Source organism: Lissotriton helveticus, chromosome 2_1 (genome assembly GCF_964261635.1).
Source record: "Lissotriton helveticus chromosome 2_1, aLisHel1.1, whole genome shotgun sequence".
In the NCBI taxonomy this organism is placed as follows: domain Eukaryota; kingdom Metazoa; phylum Chordata; class Amphibia; order Caudata; family Salamandridae; genus Lissotriton; species Lissotriton helveticus.
Window position 1 is genome coordinate 2055068037 of NC_136059.1, and position 17215 is coordinate 2055085251.

At 44.5% G+C, this 17215-nt stretch overlaps 1 protein-coding gene across 5 annotated transcripts in view; it reads right to left on the minus strand.

Annotated features, from left to right (window-relative positions):
• MARCHF1 (membrane associated ring-CH-type finger 1) overlaps positions 1-17215 on the minus strand; it is a 1438547-nt gene that overhangs the window by 96529 nt on the left and 1324803 nt on the right. The window lies entirely within an intron of this gene.

The window sequence follows — 17215 nt, forward strand, 5'->3', positions numbered from 1 at the left end:
TATGGATGAGACATGAGGCCTGTGGGCTACAGTTCACAAAAGCGTCTAGGGTTGCGTGAAGCAAACTGAGTGATGCTGAGCTGATGCATTGAAATACTGACTGCCCTTTAAGATCCTTTCATTTTTGTACAACGCACAGCATATTTAAGCTTTTCATTGACCGATTTTTCTTTCACGTGGATCAGTTTAGTGGTTCTTTACATAAATCAGACCAGATTCCTTACATAGGTTGTCACCACGGACCTCTTTACAATGATGCTTCCTACATAAAATTGCTTGGACTCTACGTCCATTCAGCTGAAGACCTAATAAATAAGAATGGGTAAGCTTAACGTACCCAACATAGATTTTGGGAGACTCTGGCAGATAATATACTTTGCAGACACTGCCAATGTCTAAGAATTCCTATGAAAAAAGATGTAAAAATAAATTGGCGGAAAACTAAAATAAATGAACCATTTTATCCCCCATCAAATGGATTTATGACAAAATAATAATTTATGAATCAACATATTTAAAAACAAAAAACAAAACAATAATAGCCGGTTTCGTCATTTAAGAAAAAGACAACCCTTACCTTTCCCTTTAAAAACCCGGCCTCTAATAGGGAATTAGGAGCATAAAGGAAATTGATTTTACGCATAAATAGCGATGGGCTGGTCTGGGGATGCCCCACAGTGGTCGGTGGTGTATTTTTCCAGTGCAGGTAGGCAAGGTCAGTCAATCACTGCCCATGGCCTTCGGTAATAGTTTCTCTTTCAGTGCCTCAATGCTGCTAAATATTCCTGGAGCAAATCACCAACATGCAAAGTTCCAAGGGAATACAAATACACACGCGTGTATCACTCTATGTAATATTCATGTGTTGCGAATAAACATATATGGTGCTCAAAACACAGAGGCTTTCCTCGGTTTAAGGGAAGCACGGGGTTTAGTCCAGCTTTAATCAGCCAGCAGCGTGCGTTCTGATTGATACTAACAGCATACGCCCTCAATGGACGGATCAATAAAACATGAACCAACATCAACCATGTATGAAAAAGCCAAGGACGTTGCGTTCGGGATTTTTTTTTTCATAAGCCATATATATAAAAGATGCGTAGTCTTTGAAAGGAGCTGGCTGGCCTCCCAACAGGCGGTGGTCAACTGGAGACCTTCGATTTCTTAACTGCTGAAAGCGCGCCATCGCTGCCCCCAAACGGCGCGGCTTTGATCAGCTCTGCCAGGAATATTACGATGTACTTTCTCGAGCAGCTTTTGAGGTGATTTGTAACAGATCAAAAAGCATGATATTAAAGGCTGAGCGGGGTAGGTACACTTTCATGTGTGTCTCGTTGCCATGTAACAGTCGCAGCCAAACGTACTGAAAAGCTAGTGAAATGCTCACGGACATCTGCTATGCAAACTTTTTGTAACACGCGATAATACGTCTTTGCACGGTTTGATGCTGCCACCAAATGGTCGTAAGTAAAAATATGAAGGTGCTTTTTCACGAGTCGATATTGTAGTGTTAAAACGCCGAACTATTTCCCTGATCACTGAACGACGTTTAAAAGACACGATATACATTTAAGAAGGACGTCATCATGTTTATGCTCTCCCCCTGCTTATAGTTTTGTGTGCGGACAACAAAAACATTCCAAATTCGTAAGCCAAATGTAACAAGCATTTACAATGCAACGGTTTCACCTTTGCAAAAGTTAGAGCTATTGGCATTTTAACCCCTTGCGCGCTCGTGACGGAACCATTCCGTCACGAGCCACGGTAGGGCTGTGCTGGTGACGGAATGGTTCCGTAACGGCCCGGCCGCCGCGCCTGCACGGCGCTGATGTCCAGCCAGCGTGGCGCGTTCTATTGAGCGGGCGGGGCCGTGACAGAACCATTCGGTCACAAGCACAGCGCCACCGCGGCTCGTAACGGAGTGGTTCCGTCACAAGCATGGCGGCGCTGCGCGCCCCCCCCTGCCGCCTAGCGCCGCGGCGGAATTACCGCCGTGGCCAAGGGGTTAAATGACAAACTGTTTATTTATGTGTTGGTTTTGAAAACAGATAAATAAATAATAGCTTAATATCTCGCAAATGCGAGACCGATTGCATTTGCAATGCAATAGGTCGCGTATTTACGCGAGTTTGAGCTATTGACATTGCAAATAACAATGCGTTTTATTTATGTTTCAAAAACCAAACATCAATAAAAGGTCTCACACTGCTGTTTCTCTCACACTGCTGTCTCTCTCACACTGCTGTCTCTCTCACACTGCTGTCTCTCTCACACTGCTGTCTCTCCCTAGAACACACACACTGCTGTCTCTCTCACACACACTGCTGTTTCTCACACACTGCTGTCTTTCTTACACACAATGTTGTCTCTCACACTGCTGTCTCTCATACACACTGCTGTCTCTCACACTGCAGGTGTGGGTTGTGGGATGTGGGTTTCCAGCTCATATCACACACATACACACACACACACACACACGGAGCCACACCCACACACTCACACACAGCCACACACACAGAGAGCCACACGCACACACAGAGCCACACACACGCACACACACGCAGACACACACACAGACACACACACAGAGACACACACACACACAGACACACACACACACACACACAGACACACACACACAGAGACACATACACAGAGACACACACAGAGACACAGACACAGAGACACACACAGACACACACACACACACATACACACACATACCCAGACACACACACACAGAGACACACACACACCCGCAAGGTTAAAGTACAAGAACTCGCCACCATGACATACATGTGACCACTTTAAGGCAGTCTGGTTACTGGGAGAAAACCGAGTGTTTTCGAGGATGAGAACTGTAAGGCATCATATGCCAGAGTGAAATGGAGGCAGGGAGAACTACTAACAGAGAGGAGGAGAGCATGACAAACCAGGAAAGAGAGGAGGAGGGATGTAGGTCCCTTTTAAGGTTATATTGGAAATAATATATTTCTCAAGCACAGGCAAGGGATTGTGCAGGTGAAACCTAATAAAGGAAACCAAATAAAACAACCCAAAAATGCTATCAGGTGCATTTCACAGAAGGAACTTAGCCGACAAAGAGTCAGAACAGAGGGTTGTGGGGAACACTAGTAATGGTGTCTAATCAATAAAGTGGATGAACAATAACCCAAGATGTGGTAAATCAATGAAACAGATGACCTACTGCAATACAGTGTACCGCCTAAATCTAACAGCTACACTTCGTACCACTACTTAGACATCTAATGATACATATTAGGTTACAACATTTACGCCCTGTCATATAGAAGTAGGGACAGAATTGGTAATCGACCACCACGATGCAGCTGTTTGTCACTCGTGGGATATACAGCACCCAGCGTGAGAGCCAGTAGAAGCAGATGAGACATCACAGTGAAATTGCTAGTTGCGATCGGGCTAGTATCTCCTATTTGCCACTACTGGCTGCGGAACACTTTAACATCATGACAGGGCAATATTATAACACGCGGTCAGAAAGATAAAGTCTTGTCCCTGCGCAAGTGCTTCAGCCGATGAGGAGCACACTAAACTAGCTAGTTAATAATGCAATTTATGGTGGGCATTTTTTTGGTAAGGCTCAACTAAGTTCTCCCAATCTTCGTAAGCATTTATTGAGAATTGTTAACAGTTTATATGCAACCGAGCAGCCAACATGACCCATCTGAAAAAACTATCAAAACAACAAAAATAGTGTGTGAGGTAATGACATATTACCTCGGGACATACAGTTTGTGGACGGACTGCTTGGCCTTCAGAGGAAGTAGTGTTGTTACTTCCTAGGAAACGCCAAGAAAAGCTTAAAAAAGCCTTCTTAAGAATGTAATCATCTCAGTTCCCATGATTCAACATGCAGACATTCCCAAGTAAACTATGATCTGTTAGGGACTCAAGCAGCTTCACATAACTTCTGTGTAACCCCACCAGGGGCCGGTACACCTCTTCTGGCAGATGCCTGCAGTTTAAGGTACCCTCCACTACACACGCATCCGGACATTTGAAACTTGCTCATCACAGGAGCGCTGCCAAAACCAAATCTGAGGCAATCAAAAATTAGATGGTATCATTTTCGAAAATAGACACTTTGAGGCATTCACCACAAGAACAACAAATGTACTCTTACAAGATCGAAAATTCAAACCCATATTGACTCATTTCACGAAAATAACATCGAATCGCATAGTGGGTGCCGATTTTTGAATAAAGAGCTTATTTGTGTGTATATGTGTGCATATGTTGCATTTGTGTCTCTATGTATCTGAGTGTAGGGACATATGCTTTGTACGAGTACAGAGCCTGTTCGTGCATTTGTACCACGGTGTCTGTGTGTGCTTGTACAGGCCTATATGGGTGTGCGTATGCATCGGTTTGTGTATATTTATGTATGCGTATATGGCTGGACTGGGATGTAAGTGGGTATGTGTGTGCACGTGTATGTGACTGGACTAGGATGTAAGTGGGTATGTGTGTGCACGTGTATATGACCTGACTAGGATGTAAGTGGGTATGTGTGTGTACATGTGTATGGCAGGACTGGGACATTACATTGTGAGCTGCACATTTGATATTTTTTCTCATGTAGCCCTTTTATATATATTACGGATAATATGTGCACTGCATGCTGTAAAATAAAATTTTTGTACTTGATAATGTTGGACTTCACACTGTTGGCTAATAATGAAACACTTATGTGCCAGCATAACAGTCTGTTGCCTTGCCCGTTCATTCAGGTCCGTTGCCACAGGAACGTCCGGGATACATTTGTGCACAATTAATATTTTAGCACTCATTCATTAGGTAAGGGACACTATCACAGTCAGTGGAAACATGACACAAGGGTAGCTGAGCCGGTTCACTACTCCTGTACAGTGCTTTCACTTATCTTGCACTGTGAGAGCACCTTGCCGGGGGGGGGGGGGGGTCTTCTGGTGAAAACGTGCACACAGATACATATGTTGACAGAGAATGCAGTGTAAATAAGGGTACCAAGATACTCCTGCTTCACTGTGACTCGGGAAGGAGTTTACACCAAGCAAGGATACTGCCATCATTCAAACTCCACTGGTTTATTTCCCTTGAATCATGTTCACAGGTGGCATTTGTGTAGGAAAAAACAGCAACATTTAGATTCTGGCACCTGGGAACGAGGGGAATATACAGCGTTTGTTGACAAGAGGTACAGCGCACTAAAAACGCGTTTGTACAAACTGCACCCTGTGGTATTGATGAAGCAAAGCTTCGCATATTTTGCGGCTTGCCGAAGTCAAAAACCTCGTTTATGTGTAATAAGGTAACATAAGTATGTTTTACTAACGTTTATTTTTGTTTAGGCAAAGTTTATGAAGCTTGCCTACGTGTATTTCTAATACACTTACCCCGTGTACTTTAACATGGCCGCCGCTTGTATTTTAGTTACTGCGCATGCGTCAGCCACACTCACGTGTCCTGACGCGTCTGCAGAAGTGGAGGGAAATTTATGCGCATGCGTAATTCATAGCTGTGCTCATCATGTGGTACTGCTCGTGCCACTGCTCTTGTGCTCGTATCAATGTAGCTAACATTTAGAATGCATAAGTTTATTTCTTGATGATGAGTTAAAAGTACAAACCCTGTGATGTGTTTTCATGATGACATTATTATGTATTAATTTGTTTTCGCTTACTTTTCATGTACCGCGGGGAATGGGGGTCTGTCTGTACTGAGAGCCATCTTGGAGGTCCCTTCTGCGCAGATGCGACTTTCCGGGGACCTGACAACCTTGGCTGATGGGACTTAGCCAGCTGGCAGTAGTGGGCAAGATGCTCCTGAGAACTGACCTGCAAGCTCGGCTGAACGGAGTCACATGACCCTGCTATGTTACATTGTTAAATTGTCACTGTATTTCTGCACAATTTCTCCTGGGAACCCCAAACTTGCTAGGCGGTACCCAAGTATGCTAATGAAGGCTTAAAATCTTGTATTGTGATTGGTGTGTTACCCAAATCCTACCTTAGGACCAATCGAAATTGAGGGATTCTGACACTTTGCAACATTGGGGGGTGGTACACTGTCCCCAAAATGTATATCTACCCTGGGTTCACCTAGGGAGCCGTCCGACTTGTCTGTTTTAGCTGACCTGTCACTGACCCATCGTACTCAATAGGTGACTGAAGATACAGAGCGCTGCGGAGCACTCTGTCCGAATTTGACCATAGACTAAGGTTCTACTGAACCTTAAAGTGCTGGCGAAGCACTTTGCTGGGAGTTCGCTGACCCAATCGGGGTCTTGATCGATAACTGCAGAGCGGGTGGAGCGCAGGCGTTGCTTCCGAACTGTGGGTTCCGGTCCTGTCCTGAGCGGTCCTGTCCTGAGGGTTTGCTGTCCTGTCCTGAGGTCCTGTCCTGATTCCTTATCCGAGGGTATCCTGTCCTACCCGGGGTGTCCATTCTGCACCTGCTGTCCTTTGAAGGGTATCCTTCCTTGAGGGTTTCCTGTCCTTAACTGACCCGTGGCCAGGGTTTGGTTTCCACACCTTTCTAGGTAAATATTGATCTGAACCTCTTAAATCTTGCACCTTCTGAATTTCTAACTTTTGCTTTAATAAAGTTCACCATTGCATATGTTATTTTTTCATGTCTTTCCGCAACTATTAAAAGTCATTTGCATTTTTCCATAAGTTTGTTCCTATGTCTTCACACTTGTTAGAAATTATATTTTGCATTGCAGTTTGTCATTTTCTGATATGGTCTAGAACCTCATTGCTTAGATTGTTCAAAGGCCCGTTCACCTTAAGTGAAGCGTGTTACTCTTTATAGGCCCTCCTGTAGTTATACCAACATAGTCTGCCCCTGCTCAAATAATTCTGCTTAGCATAGTATCTTCTCGTTATACTTTATATCAGTATTTCAATGATTACTCTGTCATTGTTTCTTTACAGTTATATCATTTACGTTATCTTGGTTATTGATTGCCTTATTTTACTGTACCTTATGCACGAAGCAAATGAACTTTAGATAAACATTTTTAAAACTTCCAGTTGTCCGTGGTCATTTCAACAGTATTTTGAATGTTATTGGTTGGGTTTGTATTTTGCTGCTTTCTTTTTACAGCTAGCTCCCTGATTCATTGTGGTCATTAGGTACTCGCATCGGTGGATGGTAAGTCGGGTGCACTGAGAAATAATAGTAGGGAACACACACACAAATTGGTAGAGCTCGTGAAGTCACCTGATCGATGTATATGGTGATTTGAAAGTATATGGGCCCTGAAGCCGGAAACGGCGAAAACTATTGGTCGGGTGGCCTCGCGCGCTCTATCAGTTTTACTGGTAAGCAGAGGTATGGTTAGGGACTAGCTAAAGGTTAGGCAGGATTAGTTAGACTAGTTGAGTCGGAAGCTGCTAGTACATTAATGCTGCTATAAGAGCGGCTGTTCCGAGGGGACTGATCACTCTCTTGTGAATACGCTGCTGAAATAAATGAACTGTTTTTTCATTATTATTCTTGTTCTTACATTGTTATATGTATTAATCCATGCGTTTGTCAACCGTTTAGTTTCTTGTTGTCCGAACTCCCCGGGGAATTGAAAGGGCAAGTGGTGAATAGAATCCATTGTCCTGAGGTCACAGGCTCGAGGAAAGTTAGGTGCAGGTTAAGATAACCGGGAAGCACTAACTAGGGTTTTCTGAATACATGTGTGAATAAATGTCAGTAACGGGGTTCATTGGCAAAATTCCCATAGTGGCGTAACCTGGTAAGGGTCACATCGGAAGAGTAGCAGGTTCCTCGGAGCTAGCGTGAAAGCAGAGGGGTCCGCTGGGAAACCTTAAACTCGGAATATATCCCGGAAAGAAGTGGATGAGTTTAGGGGAATAACAGGTTCACCGATGCTAAAGTGAAGGGTAGGCGGAAGAGATCTACCCGCAGCGAGTGAAAAGTAAATGGAAGTAGTTTACTTGCAGTAAAATAATTCTTTCTCTGTCTAGACACTTGAGCACTGTGGCGAATGTGTATTTGTTGTAAAATAACCAAGCACTGAGCACTTTAAAAGAAAGAAAGTTTCCGTTACCTTGTGAAGGGAGGGAGTCAGTCGCGAAGCGCCTCTGACGTCACTCTGTGCCGCGCTGGGATTGGTAGAAGCAGCGGACGGGTAGCGGAGCTGAGATTGTAAAGGAGGGGTGAGCGCCAGAGCGTGGGAACTGTCTCACGAAGGGGCCGCGCACCCATTGGCGGAGATTATTTAGAGTCGCGCACCCATTGGTTGCACAGATTTCTGAAGCGCGTTCTGATTGGAGGTAGTTTGTAAACAAAGTTTAGCGTAGAAGTCGTATGTGGCACTCGCAGACTACAGGAACTCGACCTGATCCAAGGCACCTAGGGTTTGAAAGGGATCAGTGGAAAACTAATAGATACGATATTATGTACGGAACAAAGAGAAAATTGTCCCTTGTAAGTAAGGTGAAAAATTATTTTAAAACGGACAAACCGATTAAATCTAGAGAAGGTGTTCTTGTCCCACCACCCAATACTCCCGCCTCATTCATGATGTTTGACCGAGGATACAATACCTGTGTGTGGTTGGAGAATTGGGTGAAGTACACAAAAGATGACGGAGTATTGGCTTTTCCGTTAGATGGGACTTTCAATGGTAGGATCCTATTTAATTTAAGAACTCGGATGAATGAACTGCATCCCAGACCGAGACTAACGCAGTATGAGGCATTAGAGGAATGGGAGATTGAGGCTTTTGAAAGAGAAAGACCCCGAATGGACAAGGGTTTGACCAAGTGGTACCCCAGGCTGAAACAGGAGTCCAGGGATAAAAGGATGAAACAGTGGAGGCAGAGCATGATTGTGGAGGGTCTGTTTCCCATGCTGCCGGCATGTCATAACCCTGCAGCGGGTGAGAAAAGTACCGAAAAATGTAAGCATTGGGGGGCCCCTGGGGAGTCAGATGATGAATTGATAGATGACATCTGTACCAGAAGTCCGCCACCTTATAACGAGGGAACCCGACCTTCCAGTGTAGGAGATGCTCCCCGACGCCACTTCCTCAAGGAAGAAGACAGATCCCTAGGACTGGGAGGGGGTGGTCAAGTATTGCCCTATTTTGAAAAACCTGAACTGGCGGAAACAAGGGATATATATCCCAAAGTGCCCGCAAGCCAGGAAAAAAAATATTCACGTACGAAAGTTTTCTTTCCCAGACCCCTGTATGAAAAGGAAGAGAAACCATCGAATTCAGGACTGCCTTTTGTTCAACCTCCATATGAGGAAGAACGCAGGTCCTTTAACACTGGAACTTTATTCCCGAAACCAAATTATGGTGGGGGACCAAGTGAAACGCATCCTACTGCCCCGAGTTTTACTCCTCCCTTGACCCCACAGATATTACATGATACGACTTTAAGAAGGATACTAGTGGAAAAGGAGCAAGAGGCTCTAGCTAGACAAAGGACAGAAATAATTCAGAAAATCTCCCAGTTAAATACCAGTCCTGAGGCATTGACTATTCCAGTAACTATTGGACCAGTAGTCCCGTTATATGGAAATGGTCAGGGAAATCCGATTACTCCAGTTATGACCCCAGTCATGGCACCCCCGAGACAGGAACCGATAATCATAGATGATCAGTCCAGTGAGTGCGAGTCTGAAGTTGCGTTCTTGGACTTGCCAAACAAACCGACCGGAAAGGGAATGCAGCAGAGGCATAACCCTTTTAATGCGAAAGAGATTAAATTAGAATCAGCAACAGGCACTAGGAATGTCTCTCTGGTAACTCCAGATGAAATTGAGAGTTGGAGTCGTGAATTAGAGAAACAGACTCCGCAAACGAAACCTTTAGACCTCTACAAGCTGAGGGTAGAAATAGAAGAATTAATGGCAGGAAATGTGGGGTTGGATCGATTGAATACCTACTCTGAAGAAGAATTGTCGTTTATATGTAAAAGCTTTACAAGGAACACCAGAGTGCTCCACGAAAAACTGACCGAAACAGCAGTTAGTATGGGGGTAGATATCTCAAAATCCAAGCCCTTACAGAAACCGTACAGAGCAGACTTCTCAGACAAAGATATAGAGCACTTGAATGTGGCAGGAAAAAAGCTGCAGATTAAAGAATTATTGGGAGTACTGCAGAAATGGGGAGATGTGGAAAATGGAGAAGCAGGTGGGCGAAAAAGAGGGAAGAGGCTCGCTCCCGACAAGTGACTCCTGAATTTGCTTTAAGGGAGGTGGAGAAACCTGAACAGTTATGCCCCATGCGCGAAGTACCTGGAGGGAAATATGTGCATGTCCCCTGGTCTAGACAGGATATTGTGTCCTTTACGAACGATTTTCCAAAATTACGAGAGAAACCAGTAGACTGGTACAGGCAGGTGGAAAGGTTCGTGAAGGTGCAGAAATGTCTGTGGAAAGACCTGGATGGGTTTTTCGACATTGTGGTTCCGGTAGATTTATGGACCCAGTGTAAAATAGCCATAGACTGGCCCAGTGAGGAGTACCCAAGAAATAAGGAAACAGGGGAGCCATCAAAGGATGTCATGCGAAAATATGAGCAGGTAATTCAGCATTTGAAAGAAAAGGTGCCCGCAAAGGAAACTGATTGAACAAAAATAGATAGAACAACACAGGAAAGGGACGAGACAGTGCACTCCTTCTATGAGAGGTTATTGCAGGTATTTAAAACATACAGTGGTATTGATAACATCGATTTGAAGGACATGACGCACTTTATTTACAGGTTTGTAAATGGGTTAAGACCTGAAATTTGTCAGTGGATAAAGGATAATAAAATCTGTTGGCATACCAAGAAAATGGATGAGGTCCTGCGGTACGCTAAGTACTGCGAGGACGAGATGGCAGAGAAGAAAAAGGCCCTTAAGGAAAAAGTGATGTGGGCTCAAGTAAAGCTCGCAGAACAGCAGGAAAAACAATTAAGTAACATGGTTAAAAATGCTGAGAACAAAAGTCCTGGGGGAGGGGGTGGAGGAAAGCCCCGGCCCAAATTTAGCAGGGAAGAGGCTATGAAGAAATTTCCCTGCCATCAGTGCGGCGAAATTGGACACTGGCGAAATGAGTGTCCCCAATTAATAGATGATAATGCAAAAACACCTGATTTAACTCCACAGACGCAGAAAGAAAGACCAAGAAAGACTCAACCTCAGGTAAAAACAGTTCAGGTGCCTCGTGCGCCAAAGCAAGTATACAGGGGAAAACAGGGAGAGGGTGAGGAGATAGAAGTTTGGGAAAGCAGTGAGAACAGAAATACAGCAACTTCGCAGTATCTGCTAAATGATACCTTCCTTTGTAATGATCAGTACTGACGGGGCCTGAGAGGGGAGGACGAGGAGTGCGTACTTGGCGCTTCCTTGCCGGTAGACCAGTCTGGACCATACATTGAAGGAAAGGTCGACGGAAATGATGTCACCTTTATATTGGACACTGGCGCTACCCGTTCTACTGTAAGAACAGTGGACGTTCCAAACCTACCCCTCTCGGGAGAAAATATCCAAGTAGTGGGTGTATCTAATCAATTGATTAGTACTCCTGTTACCGAACCAATGGAGATTTCAATTGGAAATTTTAAACAAATGCATAGGTTTGTCGTCTGTGACACCAGTCCAGTGAATCTACTGGGTCGTGATTTGCTGTGCAAAATGAACTGTACCATCTTTTGCACACCAAAAGGTGTTGAAATACAGACCCCGGATGAAGATGGCATTTATAAACTATTGTTACTTAGACCTGACTCAGAAATTAAAAGATTGACCCTGCAGGATTTGCCCCAAGAACTCCAGGAAGCGGTAAAGCCAGAGGTGTGGGATTTTACTGGAAAAGATGTGGGATTAATGAAAGATGTGGACCCCATACAGATAGCCATCAAGGACAATGCAGTATATCCTAACACTAAGCCCTACCGAATGAATGCTGAAGTGAAAGCAGGTGTCACTCTGGAAATACAAAAATTATTAGAAGGAAACATCATACAGGAAGTGATGAGCAGCCCATGCAACTCACCGATTATGGGCATCAAGAAGCCTAGTGGCAAGTATAGGGTAGTGCAAGACCTGAGAAAGGTAAACAAAATTGTAGTTCCTTGCTGCCCTATTGTCCCGAACCCAGCAGTGATATTGTACCAGATTCCTTGGGATGCTGAGTGGTTCACTGTGATTGATTTGTGTCATGCATTCTTTTCGATACCCCTGCACCCGACAGCAAATTTCTTTTCTCATTTGCCTTCGAAGGTCACGTGTATTGCTGGAACCGGGTCCCTCAGGGGTATACAGAGAGCCCTTCTATCTTTAATCAGATCTTGAAAAAATGTCTAGAGACTTTGATCTTACCTGGGAACTCTGTCTTAGTGCAGTACATAGACGACCTTCTATTGGCGTCTAAAAGTCATAGGGACTGTGTAGTTGACACCATTGCCCTACTAAATCATCTGTGTGAGAAAGGGCATAAAGTGGCCCCTGACAAACTACAGTTCTGTGCAAAATCAGTGAAATATCTAGGACACCAGATAGAAAAGGGTGTCAGAAAAGTCACATCAGAAAGAGTGAGAATAATTCAAAAGATGCAGTTGCCCCGTACTCAAAAAGACGTCAGAATGTTCCTGGGTGTACTAGGATACTGCAGGCAGTGGATTCTGGGATTTGCAGTCTTAGCCAGGCCTTTGAGAAAAATGACCACGAGAGGAATGCCAGACATTGTAGAATGGGACGATGAAAGCCTAATGGCTTTCACAAGACTGAAAAACTGTCTGTGTACAGCCCCTGCGCTGGGAATGCCAGATTATTCCAAAGAGTTTGCCCTATTCTGTGACACTCGCGATAATTGCGCATTGTCAGTCCTGACTCAAGAACATGGCACGACCAGAAGGCCTGTGGCCTATTTCTCTGCCACCTTGGACCCAGTAGCTGCTGGGTTACCAGGCTGTCTGAAAGCAGTAGCTGCTACCTGTGCAAGTTTGGAACAGAGTGAGTCCATAGTCATGGGACATCCTGTGACTGTGTATGTTTCACATGGAGTGGTAATTCTATTGACCAGAACTAAAACGCAGTATCTCACCCCTAGTCGGCTGACTAAATACGAGAGGATTCTTGTGGGTGCAGCGAATGTAAGCATTGTCAGGTGCGGTATTCTGAATCCTGCCACTTTACTCCCCGACTCCCTGGAAATGGAAGGTGGGGATGATGATGAACATGATTGCATTGATCTGACAGAGTTCAGCACAAAACCCCGCCCAGACATAAAAGAAACGCCATTGCCTGAGCATGATAAAGAGCTGTTTGTAGATGGTTCCTGTCTAAGACATGAACTAGGAGGCCTGAGTGCTGCTTATGCAGTAGTCTCTTTAACAAAAATTGAAGAAGCAGGTTACCTATATAACATCAAGTCTGCACAAGTAGCCGAATTGATTGCTATGATAAAAGCTTGCAAAATTGGGAAGAACATACGCATAACAGTGTATACTGACAGTCAGTACTGTTATGGAGTTGTGCATGACTTTGGCCAATTGTGGCTACAGAGGGAGTTCCTGACTTCCTCAGGTACTCCCATTCGGAATGCAAAAGTTGTTCATGACCTTTTAGAGGCCATCCAGTTACCCAAGGAACTGGCAGTGGTAAAATGTGCTGCTCATAAGAAGAGCATGGACAAAGCGTCACTGGGAAACGATTATGCTGACCGAGTGGCCCAATGGTGCGCCAGAGATCGGTATATCGTAAATCTAAAACGAGGGGGGCCAGGAACCAGCTGCCAACTTCAGGTGTTTGAGGAAGTGCCTACTTGGGATGAAGTGAGAGAGTGGCAGGAGTCGGCTCCTTGGCAAGAAAGAGAGAAATGGAAGGAGGATGGGTGTAGACCGAGACGTGTGGATGGTGTCATCTTGGGCCCAACTGGTATGCCTGTATTACCCCGACACTTGCTTGGCACAATGGCAAGATTAATACATGAAGGATCACACATTGGTAGGGATGCCATGATTCTGGTATTTCAACAGACTTGGTATAGTAAGAAGTTCAGGAAAGTAGCAGAGTCCCTCTGCCAGAGGTGCCTGTCATGTCAACAGATGAACCCAGGCAAGAGGACAATGGTTGAGCTGAGCAAAATTGGGAGATCAGGGGTCCCTTTGTAAGGATACAGATTGATTTCATCACCATGCCCCGTTGTGAAGGGAAGCGATATGTCCTTGTCATTGTTTGCGTATTTTCAAAATGGGTAGAAGCTTACCCTACTCCCCAAAGTGACGCACTGACAGTAGCGAAGTGTTTACTAAAAGAGCTGATACCTAGATTCGGGGTGCCATTCATTATTGAATCAGATAAGGGTGGACATTTCCAGAATGAAATGCTGGCTGAACTCTGTAAGGCCTTTGGAATAAGGCAAAAACTTCACTGTGCATATCATCCAGAGGCTTCTGGAATAGTGGAACAAGTAAATGGAACTATCAAAAACAGACTAGCAAAGCTGACTGATGCAACTGGCATGACCTGGGTGAAGGCCCTGCCCCTGGTCCTGATGGGACTGAGAAGTGTTCCTGACCGCAAGACAGGCCTAAGTCCCCATGAAATCATTATGGGAAGAGTGATGAGACAAGCATGGGTGCCAGGAAGCAAACTGTTGAGTATTACTGATGATTTGGTGCTTGAATACTGCAGAAGATTGGGTGACCAAGTGCGTTCTATCTCTCGCCAGATTGGAGACGACGGCATCCTCAATCCAACGACTCCTCTCCACAGCTTGGTTCCAGGAGACTGGGTAAAAATAAAGAAGCACACTCGATCAAGCTGTCTGGCACCAAGGTGGGGAAAGAAACGCCAAGTAATCCTGGTAACAACTACTGCAGTGAAGGTCGCAGGTGTTCCCCAGTGGATCCACGCTGGCCACACCCAGAAGGTATTGCCAGACAAGGGATTTGAAGAAGAAGGGCATCCAGCAGAGGACCCTGCAGGAGCCAGACCAGAAGCAGCTGACAACGAACAGCCCAGCACCAGTCAGGCTGCAGGAACAGCAGACGTTGGCCCAGGAGTAGTTGACTACGAACTGCCAAGAATCCAGCCTGCTGAAGAGGTCCAGGAAGCTGAGCCAGGAGTAGCTGATGACGAGCTGCCAAGCATATGGCCAGAAGAATGGATACCGATGATTGATCTGACCGAAGATCCTATCAGAACAAGAGAGCGACTTAGTGAAGGTAGAGAGTGGACTAGTCAGGAAAAGCAAGGCACAGGCGAAGAACCTCAGCCGCCTGAGATTCACATCAAAACTGAGGAAGGAGAAGGTCAGACAGGGACAGAACAGGTGTTCGATACACCTCCGCTAACTCCTGATGTGGATAAGGGACAGCTTAGAAATAGAGTAATAGTTCGAGCAGAAGAAAATCAAGAGATCGAAGTGCTTGAACAGGATCAGATAGGGTTAGAAGAACGGGTTCAGGAAACAGAAACAGAAACAGAAACAGAGACAATCGAAAGCCAAAAACAAAATATTCCTGAACAGGGCCAGATTAGTAACCAGGAAGAAGAATTTGATGCTAGCCCTGGAACTAGCGAGATAAGAGAAGAAGAAGAAGAAAGTGAAGCAGAATTGCCACAAGCTAAAGAGAACAAGAGGATAAGAGAAGAAGGTGAAGTCCAAGTACCCACTAAGAGACTAAAGAAAAGAAACAACCTTGAGCCTAGGTTCGTAAAGAGACTAAGGCTAAGGATAAAGACGGTGGAAGAAAAACGTGCAGAAGCAAGGAGAAGTGCACGGATAGCAGAGCAAGAAGAAAACTCTTCCAAAAGAAGGAGTGAACGAATAAAAAGACAAAACAATAAGTACAAGTCTCCTGAATGGACACTCGTTTTGGAAGAACTTGAAGATCTTGATATAACTGACGTAAGCGACGGAGAGCCCGTCCCTGAGTACTCTGCTGAAGAAGAAGACGAACCACCGTGAATTTGCACAAAGTAAGCTAGCTGTGTAAAGACACAAAGAGGGGTCGAGAAACTTCTTCTGAGCCGAAATGTCTGATTCAACTGTGAATGGTAGACCTAGTTGCAGTCGTTTCAAGACGTGCTGCAAGGTGTGTATATGTAGTATAATAGTATTGATAGTAATTTGGATAGGACTAACAATCTTTATACCCTTCACTGTAAGTAAAGATATTAACATTGTCCCTACTGAAATTGTAAATACAGACAGTGAGGAGTTGACAACACAGAGTGTAGCAAGACATGAGAGAGCACTGAGACAAACAAAACGAGACCTAGAAGCATCAGATGAGGGAGGACTACATTATCATGGAATTAAGAACAGGACACACTTAAATGTTTTTGCAAACTTGTTAATACACTATGTAGAGACTATGGAAATTGAAGATTGCTATGTCTGCATGAAGCTACCTACTTCTGTGGCTGAAGGCGTGACATACCATCACTTGCCATTAACATATGGAATCTCCTGTAGCATTTTAGCTAGTTTATTTTACAAAAGAGGACCGTTACAGTACTATTACTCTAATAATGATGTAATCTTTTCTGAACTTCCTATACGTGGGAACTTGAATCCTGTACATACCAAAAGCGACACCATAAGATATATGGGAGACTACTTCTTGACTATAGGTAACATTGACATAGCTGAAGCACACAGAGATAACTTGACTTGTTCTTTGCGTGAACAGGAAAAGATGTTCCTGAACATGGCAGAGAAAAGAAGAATTAAAATACAAAAGAAGGCTAATGACGAAAGTCAGAAAAAGCCAAAGTGGGCAGAGAACATGGAAGGCACCTCAAATGGTGGGGCGGGACCTGCTCTGTTGCTGGATTTTGAAAAGAAAGGCAAGCTATGTCTTCACCGCGAGAAGACTAGCTATTATAATAATGTTTTCATTGGTTCCAGTGAATGCGAACATAATTACAAGGTAATTGGAGGTTGGGGTTTCAAAAATGGGTCAGAGCCTGTGTTTCCTGGAATTTATTATATTTGTGGGGACAAGGCTTATTTCAAATTGCCGGATCACTGGTATGGAAGCTGCTATTTTGGCATTGTCTTCCCGAAAATATACCATGTGAATGGAAAAGCTGGAAGCAATGAAGATACTAATGGCTTAGTGCGTAGTAAAAGAGAAAGTATAGGTGAAATTATGGGTAGTATTTTCAGTGCACTGATACCTGGAGTGGGAGTGGTTCTGAACACTCACAGAATTTGC